This window comes from Rutidosis leptorrhynchoides, chromosome 7 (assembly GCF_046630445.1).
Source record: "Rutidosis leptorrhynchoides isolate AG116_Rl617_1_P2 chromosome 7, CSIRO_AGI_Rlap_v1, whole genome shotgun sequence".
Taxonomy (NCBI): Eukaryota; Viridiplantae; Streptophyta; class Magnoliopsida; order Asterales; family Asteraceae; genus Rutidosis; species Rutidosis leptorrhynchoides.
Genome location: NC_092339.1, coordinates 368,355,198 through 368,367,662, shown reverse-complemented (window position 1 = coordinate 368,367,662; position 12,465 = coordinate 368,355,198). Strand labels below are relative to the sequence as shown.

The 12,465-nt window shown below is 32.4% G+C and overlaps 1 non-coding gene across 1 annotated transcript; it reads left to right on the top strand.

The window, feature by feature from the left end:
* The first annotated feature begins 9,917 nt into the window (after window positions 1-9,917).
* LOC139860888 (small nucleolar RNA R71) lies at window positions 9,918-10,024 on the top strand. Its single transcript, XR_011763512.1, has one exon. It is a non-coding gene; the product is annotated as a small nucleolar RNA R71 (small nucleolar RNA).
* Window positions 10,025-12,465: the final 2,441 nt, after the last annotated feature.

Sequence of the window (12,465 nt, the reverse complement as noted above, 5' to 3'; positions counted from 1 at the left end):
TGTTGAGGTACCAAGGGTCATAGAATGGGGACCCTTAGAAGCTGTAGAATTGGCCGGGCCAATTAGGGAATTACTTGTACAGAGGTATGGTAATTCTTCTTTTAATGACTGGATATGTTTATTCACCATACGTAGACCTGTATATAAAGTATGGTGTGAAGAATTGTTATGTAGTATAGAGTTGAATGATCGGGTAGCTAGTTTAACCGATCGTTCTTTTATTAGATTTTTGTTAGGCGGTTCGATGCGCCACATGTCTTTACTAGACATGGCTCAGGCTTTACGTATATATACGCCTGAGGAGTTAGCGTCTGCCGATTGTAGAGGATTGATACTAAACGGTAGAAAGATAGATGAGAATTTTGATACACACGGTGTGTGGAGTCAAATGACAAGCCATCACCGTTTCAAAGGGGGAAATTACTCTTATTTGGATATAGATAGAGCCGAATTAAGAGTGATACATAGGTTTTTAGCTAATTCGATTACACAAAGGGGTAAAAACAAGGAAAAAGTAAATGAACAGGATTTGTTTTACCATATGTGTATTCGAGACCCACAAAGCGCTGTAAGTATACCATATTGTGTGGGTTATTATTTATCAGCTATGGTTCGGGGGATGTGACCGCATAGCATAATAGGAGGTGGTATTTTTATTACTTTGATTGGTGAATATCTCGGTGTGGATATAAGTCAGGGGGGATTATTACTAGAAGAGCCGGAACCCCGCGATACTATAGGTTTAAATGTATACCATGGTGCGAAAGTTTTGAAGAGGCGAAATAACGCCGCAGTACGATACCATGGTAGACATCCACAGGTGGAGAGAAACCAGCAACAAGGTAATGTAGGAGGGGGGAATGAGATGCAAGAAATGCATAGGTTTATAGCTTCTCAGGAATACGAAAATGCTAGACAGAGAGCATTTGAAGATTGGCAAGTTCATCAGAACCAGATCATAGCTCATTGCCAACATATAGGTAGAAACTATATTCCTACACCGAAACCCATCTTCCCTCCTTGGTCTATAGAGATGCAGCCACCATATCCTACGTATGACCCTGCCGAAGCATTCTATAGCACTTATGGTTATGCCTGGAACCCCTATTGGTACCAATATCATCCTTAGTTTACTTATTATTTTTTATTATTTTGTAATTTGTAATTATTGATACGTTTAATACTTTTGTTAATATTGTAATCATTTTTATAATTATCTAACTTTTATTCTTAGATTTTAATAATTTTTGAATGTGGGGTAATGTACCAAACTTCAAAAATATGTATATATGTTTGCAAGTTTATCTTATGTACACAACAGGGTAAAACAACGCATTTTCAAAGACTGGCATTAAGTTCAGCAAAAGCAAGTAATTTTGACGACAAGATGCAAAATATATGTGAAATAACAACAAGACGGAATGAACAAATGATGTGCACCATTTATCATTCAGGAGACAAATGCCAATATATTTGGAAACTTTGGTAAAATTTAATCATTTTCACACAAATCACCTTCAATAATTTAAATTGTTACTGATTTCTTGCAAATGAGGGCATTGCAAGATCTTAAGTGTGGGAAGGGGTTAAATTCTTTCGGATTTTAAAATTTTTTACTTTATACACTTGGTTACCATTAAAAATACTAGTAAAGCAGTAGTTGTATTAGAATCTAGTGCTCTCTGATAAAAAAGAACAGCCCTAGTCTTATATACTGACTACCCAATTCTAGTAAAATTTTTCAAAATTTTCAATTAAATGAATTCAAATCATGTTTATACATATTTATGAACGATAAAACTAGGTTTTAACACCGAAATTATTGTTACCTCGGAAAAGACATAAATTAAGAAACAAACTAAAATGTCAAAATTCATTTAAAATGGAATAGAGGACGATAAAAAGGAAAATAAAAGCCAAGTGTGGGAAAATTTACCAAGTTATCTTAAACATATGTCACATATATCTGTAACAAATAACTGAAAATACTTTTGCTTTGAACTAAACTAAACTGTTTTACCCGATGAAAGAAAAGAAGAGATGGATCTACACGATGAATCAATTCCATCATTAAAAGGAAGTAAAGTCTTCCGAAAAAGACACGCGCTTCTTGATTTAGGTCATGAAGTTGTCGTCCAGACCAGCTGTAGGTTGACGAAAAATCTAGAAAAGTCATCACTAAAATCAGCAGGAAATCCACGGACCTCAGCATTAAACAGGGTCGCCAAGTGGTCAGATTTATCCTAACCATGAGAAGGATTTATCTCGTACAATGGGGGGCACCATGCAAATTAGCTGGATAAGACTAATGAATCAGATCCCCAGAAAGGATAATCTCTTTAAAGATTAAAAATCAGCTTTTAAGACTGATATTACTCAATCCTAGAGATTGACCTTAAAGATTGAGAATTCAAACTCATGGAATTCAATGATATCTAAACTCGAGCTTGAACGAGAAAATATTTTGATCAAAATTACAAACCGATTTGTTTTCTGAAAACCCTATTTTCAATGCGTTCATTACCATTGAACGTAAAATCCTAGGAATTCACCTGGAATTCATTAGGTCACCTGAACTAAAACGGGTGTCAACCGTAAGAACGGTGGTTGCATAGTGATCAAAGACAGGACCTTGTGCCAGACCGAAAAATTATAAGGGTGAGCTTTACTATTGCTCCTACCAAGGATAGTAATTGCGTCCGACACGTTATAGACCATAATCAAAAGCATGTCACGGGACATTGCCTTAACAGTTGCTTGTTCAACGCTTTCCTTTACAACCGGACGGTAGTTTGCCGAAAGGTAATATACGGGACAAGTAAACTGGACGTGTTGCTTTCCAAATACAAGGTTAGCAAGTGGGTGACACAAAACCGCAAGTTTTGAGCTAAAATTTTCAAATCTGAAACCCACCAAACCCACAAAAATATTTTGCAAACACCGGTAAAGGGTTATCCCGGAAAACTTATCTAGGGTAAAAACTAGATTTAATTTTCAAAAGATCAAATGTTTTCATAAAGATCCAATTTCCTTAATGGATCTAAATTTTTATAGTCATGAGGACTGTAAACCATATCGTTACTACCATTGTTTATACCGCCGTATAGAAATCACTGATGTACAAAGTGTGAAGAATAAAGAAGTGATTCTAGTATTTCAAGACAATATTGCTTTAGGACAAGCAACGCTCAAGTGTGGGAATATTTGATAATGCTAAAAACGAACATATATTTCATAGCATTATTCCTCAAGAAAGACAAGCTTTTAGTTGCATTTGTTCTATTTACAAGTGATATTCATTTAAATAATAAAAGGTGAAGACAAAAGACAGATTCGACGAAATTGAAGACGCAAACGACCAAAAAGCTCAAAAGTACAAAAGTCAATCAAAAAGGTTCCAATTATTGATAAGAAACGTCTCGAAATTACAAGAGTACAAGATTCAAAACGCAAAGTACAAAATATAAAATTGTACGCAAGGACGTTCGAAAATCCGGAACCGGGACCAGAGTCAACTCTTAACGCTCGACGCAACGGACTAAAAATTACAAGTTAACTATGTATATAAATATAATATAATATATAATTAATTATATTAATTATATATATATTATATATATATATTATAAACCGTCGGCAGAGAAAGACTCCAAGGGTGTGAGCTGTAAATACATTCTCCGCGACTCGCGGAGTTTGAAGAGGTTTTCACCGCGAGTCGCGGAGCCCCAAAAATCAACTCTGGCTATAAAGCAAACCGAATTCTGATCATTTTTCATATTCTATTTCTCTCTTCTCTCATATATACGTAAAATATATATATATAATTTATATTTTAATTTTAATTTTAATTATAATTCTAATAATAAGGGTATGTTAGCGAAAATTGTAAGGGTGTAAGTCGAAATTCTGTCCGTGTAACGCTACGCTATTTTTAATCATTGTAAGTTATGTTCAACCTTTTTATATTAATGTCTCGTAGCTAAGTTATTATTATGCTTATTTAAAACGAAGTAATCATGATGTTGGGCTAATTACTAAAATTGGGTAATTGGGCTTTGTACCATAATTGGGGTTTGGACAAAAGAACGACACTTATGGAAATTAGACTATGGGCTATTAATGGGCTTTATATTTGTTTAACTAAATGAAAGTTTGTTAATGTTAATATAAAGATTTACAATTGGGCGTCCCTATAAATTACCATATACACTCAATCGGACACGATGGGCGGGGTATTTATATGTACGAATAATCGTTCATTTAACCGGATACGGGAATGGATTAATAGCCACTAGAATAATTAAAACAGGGGTGAAATTACATTCAAGGGTAATTGGTGTAATTGTTAACAAAGTAGTAAAACCTTGGTTTACACGCAGTCGATAACCTGGTGTATTCATTAAACAAAGTATTAAAACCTTGTTACAATTCGAATCCCCAATTAGTTGGAATATTTAACTTCGGGTATAATAATAATTTGACGAGGACACTCGCACTTTATATTTATGACTGATGGACTGTTATGGACAAAAACCAGACGGACATATTAAATAATCCAGGACAAAGGACAATTAACCCATGGGCATAAAACTAAAATCAACACGTCAAACATCATGATTACGGAAGTTTAAATAAGCATAATTCTTTTATTTCATATTTAATTTCCTTTATTTTATATTTAATTGCACTTCTAATTATCGCACTTTTATTTATTGTTATTTAATCGCACTTTTAATTATCGTACTTTTTAATTATCGCAATTTTATTTTATCGCACTTTTATTATTCGCAATTTCATTATCGTTATTTACTTTACGCTTTAATTTAAGTCTTGTATTTATTTTATATTTTACATTAGGTTTTAACTGCGACTAAAGTCTTAAAATCGACAAACCGGTCATTAAACGGTAAAAACCCCCCTTTATAATAATAATATTACTTATATATATATATTTGTATTTTTATAAAAGTAAACTAATATAGCGTTGAGCTTTGTTTAAAGATTTCCCTGTGGAACGAACCGGACTTACTAAAAACTACACTACTGTACGATTAGGTACACTGCCTATAAGTGTTGTAGCAAGGTTTAAGTATATCCATTCTATAAATAAATAAATATCTTGTGTAAAATTGTATCGTATTTAATAGTGTTTTCTGCTAAAATTAATAAACTATTTTATATACACCCCGCTGAACATCAAGTATTTTTGGCGCCGCTGCCGGGGAACTCTCTTAAACGCCGGAAGCGCAACGCTAATATAAAAAAAAAAAAAAGATTTTTAGTTTACTTTTATTAAAAATTCGTTTTTGTAAAAATACGTTTTAATTATTCAAAAATATAAAAAGAAAAACAAAAATATAAGTATTTTTAAGATTTTGTTAAATATTTAAGTTTTATAAGTTTCTTTATTTTTATTTTAATTTATAAAAATATAAGTTTTATTAAATATCTTTTATATATAGAAAAAAAACAGAAAACAGAAAATAAAAAAAAAATAAAGAAAAAAACGCGTCGAATATTTAAATCTGTCAACTGAATTTCTGAACCCCGCGACTCGCGGGGTTTGAAGCATTATATACCGCAAGTCGCGGAGACTTTCTGACACGCGGACAGAAGCCCTAATTCAGCATTAATTACGGGTTTTAATTAATTATTATTATTATTTAACCCTAATTATTATTATTATTATTATTAGTTTTATTTTTACTTTTACTTTTTATTTAATTTATGTATTTAGTATTAATTAGTTTTAATTAAATTGTTAAATTAGTAGTTTTATTAAATAAATAATATAAAAATAATATTTTTATAAAAATTGTACTTTTTACAACTTTTTATATATTTTTATATTTTGTCCCTTTTTAATCATTGTAGCGTAATATTTGTATTTTTTAGCTCATATTTAATTTTAAACTTAGTTTTTGCCATAGTCATTTTTACTCATATATTTTTAGGCTTTGCCGTAGAATTCCTTAAGTGCTTTTTCTTTAGACTAAGATTTAGGTGCTTTAGAATTTTGCGACGCCTTTTTAAGTTTTAGTTTCTTTTTAAATTATTTCCATTTGGGATTTAGTTTTTCCTGTAAGCTTTAATAATTTTTAGACACCTTTTTACTATGTATCAAGTATCATTCCAATTAGTAATTTCAATTTGCGATTATAATTTTAAGTTAGTTGTAGTAATAAGGTTAGGTTAGTCAAGTATTTTTAAGTTTTTATAAGTTTCTTTTATTTTTCCGTCACCTTTTATTTTTCAACCATTTTTTCTTTTTCGACCTTTTGCGACGAACTCTTTTTCTCTCTTATTTCTCGCCATTCTAGTTTTTAGGACTTAGAATTTTTTCTACTTCTTATCTAAATTTCTTAAAATTACGAAAATTTATTTTAAGTGGTTAAATTAATAGACATCAAAATTTTCTGGTTCGTAGTAATAGTTGGATTTGTACGTGGACCGGGTTATTGGAGCTAAACAGTCCTCAATTATATTGAGACCAAACGAATCCTGCCCCTCTGCTGCATCTTTTGGCTATTCGAAACGTGGGCAAAATCAGAAAAGTCTATTGATTGGATAACTTATTATAATTTTTCTTTCTTTTTAAAAAACTAATAGGATATTCAGTGAATGCACCGAGCAAGACGTTCATCACCTTTTGTACGTTCACCACCTGTAACTAGATCAAGACATTTAGCAAATATAACCGCCGTTGATTTTTCTTTAGAATCGTCATCCAGTTGACCAAGTACTTCAGTTCAAATTTCCGATAATCCATTTTTTGAACCCAACCTCACAATTGAGAATCCGGAGAATATTCAGGAACGGTTCGTAGATCCTAAACCACTAAACCTTCCTCCGGAGCCACCAATCATTCAAACAGAGATTGTTGAGGAACGAACCATTAAAACAGAATCATCTAATGATACCGATTCAACAAATTCAATTATGGAGAATCTGGAACGTTTAAGTATGGAAGACCGAATGAGAGCTAAACGCACTGGCCAAGGTCACGCAATTACTCATCCAGACATTAATGCGCCAGATTATGAAATCAAAGGACAAATTTTACACATGGTGACTAATCAATGCCAATTTAGTGGTGCGCCGAAGGAAGATCCAAATGAACATCTATGTACCTTTAATAGGATCTGCACACTATTTAAAATCCGAGAAGTAGAGGATGAACAGATATATCTCATGTTATTTCCCTGGACTTTAAAGGGAGAAGCCAAAGATTGGTTGGAATCGTTACCTGAAGGGGCGATTGATACATGGGATGTTTTAGTTGACAAATTTCTTAAACAATTCTTTCCTGCATCTAAAGCCGTAAGACTTCAAGCAGAAATTGTTACGTTCACACAGAAGCCAAATGAAACTCTATATGAGGCGTGGACTAGATATGGAAAGTTGTTAAGAGGATGTCCGCAACATGATTTAGACACCTGTCAAATAGTACAAATATTCTACCACGGATGCGACATCACTACAAGGAAAGACATAGATATAGCAGCTGGTGGTTCTATTATGAAGAAAACCGAAACTGATGCTTACAAAATTATTGATAACACTGCTTCCCACTCACATGAGTGGCACCAAGAAAAAGATATCATTAGATCATCTAAAGCAGCTAGAGCCGATTCTAGCCATGACTTAGATTCCATTTCCGCAAAGATAGATGCTGTGGAGAGACGAATGGAAAAGATGACTAAAGATATTCACTCAATACGAATTAGTTGTGAGCAGTGTGGAGGAACACATTTGACAAAAGATTGTCTCAGTATTGAATTAACAATGGAACAAAGAGAGAATTATTCATACATAAACCAAAGGCCTGGAAATAATTATCAGAATAATTATCAACCGCCAAGACCGATTTACAATTAAAACCAGAATTATAACAGAAATATTCCATACAACAACCAACAAGGTCCTAGCAATCAACAAGTATCCAATAATACTTATAATCAGCAAAGACCTAATTTTCAAAACAAACCACCACAACAAACCGATGATAAAAAGCCGAATTTAGAAGATATGATGACGAAGCTAGTTGAAACTCAAACGCAGTTTTTCACATCTCAGAAACAAACTAATGAACAAAATGCTCAAGCATTTAGAAATCAACAAGCTTCTATTCAAAATCTGGAACAAGAAGTGAGTAACCTAGCAAGGTTAATAGGTGAAAGAAAACCGGGAAGTCTACCTAGTGATACAAATGCTAACCCCCGAAATGAAACAGCTAAAGCTATTATCACAAGAAGTGGTACAACACTTAAACCACCTGAAATACCTGTAACTTCTGATGAAACTATTCCTACTCCACAAGAACCACAACCTGATCAAGATAAGGAAAAAGAACCGGTAGTTGAAAAGATTAATGAAGATAACACAGTTAAGGATAAACCTTATGTTAAACCATACCAACCACCACTTCCTTATCCGAGTAAAATGAAGAAAGAAAAACTTGAAGCCGAGCAATCCAAATTCTTGGATATGTTTAAACAGATAAATGTAAATCTTCCTTTCATTGATGTGATTTCAGGAATGCCAAGATATGCTAAATTCTTGAAAGATCTAATCTCAAATAGAAAGAAAATGGAAGAACTTTCGGCTGTTACTATGAATGCTAATTGTTCAGCAGTGCTGTTGAATAAGATACCAGAAAAACTATCTGATCCAGGAAGTTTCACAATTCCATGTTTTCTGGGTAGTCTTAGTTCAATAGAAGCATTGGCAGACTTAGGTGCTAGTATAAATCTAATGCCGTATTCACTATACGCTAAACTAGACCTTGGAGAATTGAAACCAACAAGAATAAGCATACAACTAGCCGATAGATCAATAAAATATCCTAGAGGGATAATGGAGAACATGCTAGTTAAAGTTGGTACTTTAGTATTTCCAGTAGATTTTGTTGTTTTGGACATGGAAGAAGATTCTCAAGTTCCTCTCATATTAGGAAGACCATTCTTAAACACGGCTAAAGCAATGATAGACGTGTTCGGTAAGAAATTGACCCTAAGTATAGAGGATGAGAGTGTTACCTTTTCAGTTGATAGAGCAATGCAACAACCACAATCTGCAGATGATACATGTTATTATATTCAAACTATAGATGCACATGCAGAATTATTAGAAGAATTTCCAGAATTACAAGGAACAGGAGAATGTTCTTTAGGAGAAGGTAATGAACCAATTGATGAAGCTGAAATGTTAGCTACACTAATAGCTAATGGATATGAACCAACAACAGAAGAAATTCAAATGCTAAAAGAAGAAGACAGATATCGATATAAATCATCGATAGAAGAACCTCCGAAATTAGAGTTAAAGCCACTTCCAAACCATTTGGAATACGCTTATTTACATGGTGAATCTGAATTACCTGTAATAATATCGTCTTCTCTTACTGAAAATGAGAAATCACAACTCATTTCTGTGTTGAAAGCTCATAAACCAGCTTATAATTCTGATTTTGATTGTAGATCGGTCTTGGCGGTTGATAATTATTCTGATAATTATTTCCAGGCCTTTGGTTTATGTATGAAACATTCTCTCTTTGTTCCATTGTTAGTTCAATACTGAGACAATCTTTTGTCAAATGTGGTCCTCCACACTGCTCACAACTAATTCTTATTGAGTGGATATCTTTAGTCATCTTTTCCATTCGTCTCTCGACAGCATCTATCTTTGCGGAAATGGAATCTAAGTCATGGCTAGAATCGGCTCTAGCTGCTTTAGATGATCTAACGATATCTTTTTCTTGGTGCCACTCATGTGAGTGGGAAGCAGTATTATCAATAATTTTGTAAGCGTCAGTTGCTGTTTTCTTCATAATGGAACCACTAGCTGCTATGTCTATGTCTTTTCTTGTAGTGATGTCGCATCCTTGGTAGAATATTTGTACTATTTGACAAGTGTCTAAACCATGTTGCGGACATCCTCTTAATAACTTTCTAAATCTTGTCCACGCCTCATAAAAAGTTTCATTTGGCTTCTGTGTGAACGTAACTATCTCTCCTTGAAGTCTTACAGCTTTAGATGCCGAAAAGAATTGTTTAAGAAATTTTTCAACTAAAACGTCCCATGTATCAATCGCCCCTTCAGGTAACGATTCCAACCAATCTTTGGCTTCTCCCTTTAAAGTCCAGGGAAATAACATGAGATATATCTGTTCATCCTCTACTTCTCGAATTTTAAATAAAGTACAGATCCTATTAAAAGTACGAAGATGTTCATTTGGATCTTCCTTCGGCGCACCACTAAATTGGCATTGATTAGTTACCATATGTAGGATTTGTCCTTTGATTTCATAATCTGGCGCATTAATGTCTGGTTGAGTAATTGCGTAACCTTGGCCAGTGCGTTTAGCTCGCATTCCGTCTTCCATACTTAGAGGTTCCGGATTTTCCATGATTGAATTTGTTGAATCTGAATCACTAGAGGATTCTGATTTAATGGTTGGTTCCTCAACAATCTCCGTTTGAATGATTGGTGGTTCCGGATCTCGGAATTGTCCCTGAATATTCTCCGAATTCTCAATTGTGATGTCGGGTTCAAAAAATGGATTATCGAAAATTTGAATTGGAGTACTTGGTCGACTAGATGACGATTCTAAAGAAAAATCAACGGCGACAATATTTGCTGGATGTCTTGATCGAGTTACAGGTGGTGAACGTACAAAAGGTGGCGAATGTTTTGCTCGGTGCATTCACTGAATATCCTATTAGTTATAAAAGATAAAAATTATTAAAGTTATCAAATTAATAGACTTTTCTGCTTTTGCCCACGTTTCGAATAGCCAATAGGTGCAGCAGGGAGCCAGAACCCTTTAAATCGGAAGCTCACAACTCAGCCACTAACAAATCCAACTATTACTACGAAGCAGAAAATTTGGATGTCTATTAATTTAACCACTTAAAATAATTTTTCGTTGAAATTTAAAGAAATTTAGAGAAGAAATAGAAAAAAACTAAGTCCTAAAAACTAGAGCGGCGAAAAATAAGAAAGAAAAAGAGCGCGTCGAAAAATGTCGAAAAATAATAGGCGTCGAAAAATAAAAATAAGAAAGTAGCGCATCGAAACTTAAAAAGGAACTAAAAACTAAGAATTAAAAGTTGCGTCTAAAAATATTAAAGCTTAGAGAAATACTATATCCCAAATGGCAATAACTTAAAAAGGTACTAAAATATATAAAACGGCGTCGCAAAATTCTAAAGCACCTAAATCTTAGTCTAAAGAAAAAGCACTTAAGGGATTTTACGGCAAAGCCTAAAAATATAGAAATTAAAATAACTATGGCAAAAACTATGAATTAAAACTAAATACGAACGAAAAAAATACAAATATTACGCTAAAACGAATAAAAAGATACAAAATATAAAAATATACTTAAAATTGTAAAAAGTACAATTTTTATAAAAATATTATTTTTATATTATTTATTTTATAAAACTATTAATTTTATATATTAAAACTAATTAAAACTAAAAATAAAACAAATTAATTAAAACTAAACTAAATAATTAAATAACTTAAAACCTAATTAGGGTTTAATTAAATAATAATAATAATAATAATAATAATTACATAATGATTGCTGTTTTTAGGTCAAATCTGGCGTGTCAGGTACCCTCATGCGATCGCATGAAAATTTGCCTTCGGGCTCATGTGATCGCATGAGCTAGGGTTTCTGTTTTAATTTTCTGTTTTATATTTATACAAAATATTTAAATAAAACATATATTTTTTTAAACTAAAATAAAAATAAAGAAACTTTATAAAACTTATATGTTTAACAAACTCTTAAAAATACTTAAATTTTGTTTTTCTTTATATATATTTGTATAAAAACGTATTTTTATAAACGGAAACTTAAAAATTAATAAAAATCTTTTTTTTATATAGCGTTGCGCTTCCGGCGTTTAAGCAAGAAAATCCCCGGCAGCAGCGCCAAAAATACTTGATGTGTGCGAGGCGTACTAGGAAATAGTTATATATTTATTAGGAAAAACTATTAAATACGATACAATTTTACACAAGATATTTATTTATTTATAGAATGGATATACCTAAACCTTGCTACAACATTTATAGGCAGTGTACCTAATCGTATAGTAGTGTAGTTTTTAGTAAGTCCGGTCCGTTCCACAGGGAATCTTTTAAACAAGCTTAACGCTATATTTTTAAAAACTATATTTGTAAAAATACAAAAATATATATAAGTAGTATTATTATTATAAAAGGGGGTTTTTACCGTTTAATGACCGGTTTGTCGATTTTAAAACTTTAGTCGCAGTTAAAACCTAATGTAAAATATTAAAAATAAATATAACTTAATTTTAAGCATAAAGTAAATAACGATAATGAAATTGCGATAAATAAAAGTGTGATAAAATAAAATTGCGATAATTAAAGAGTACGATAATTAAAAGTGCAATTAAATACAATGACAATAAATAAAAGTGCGAT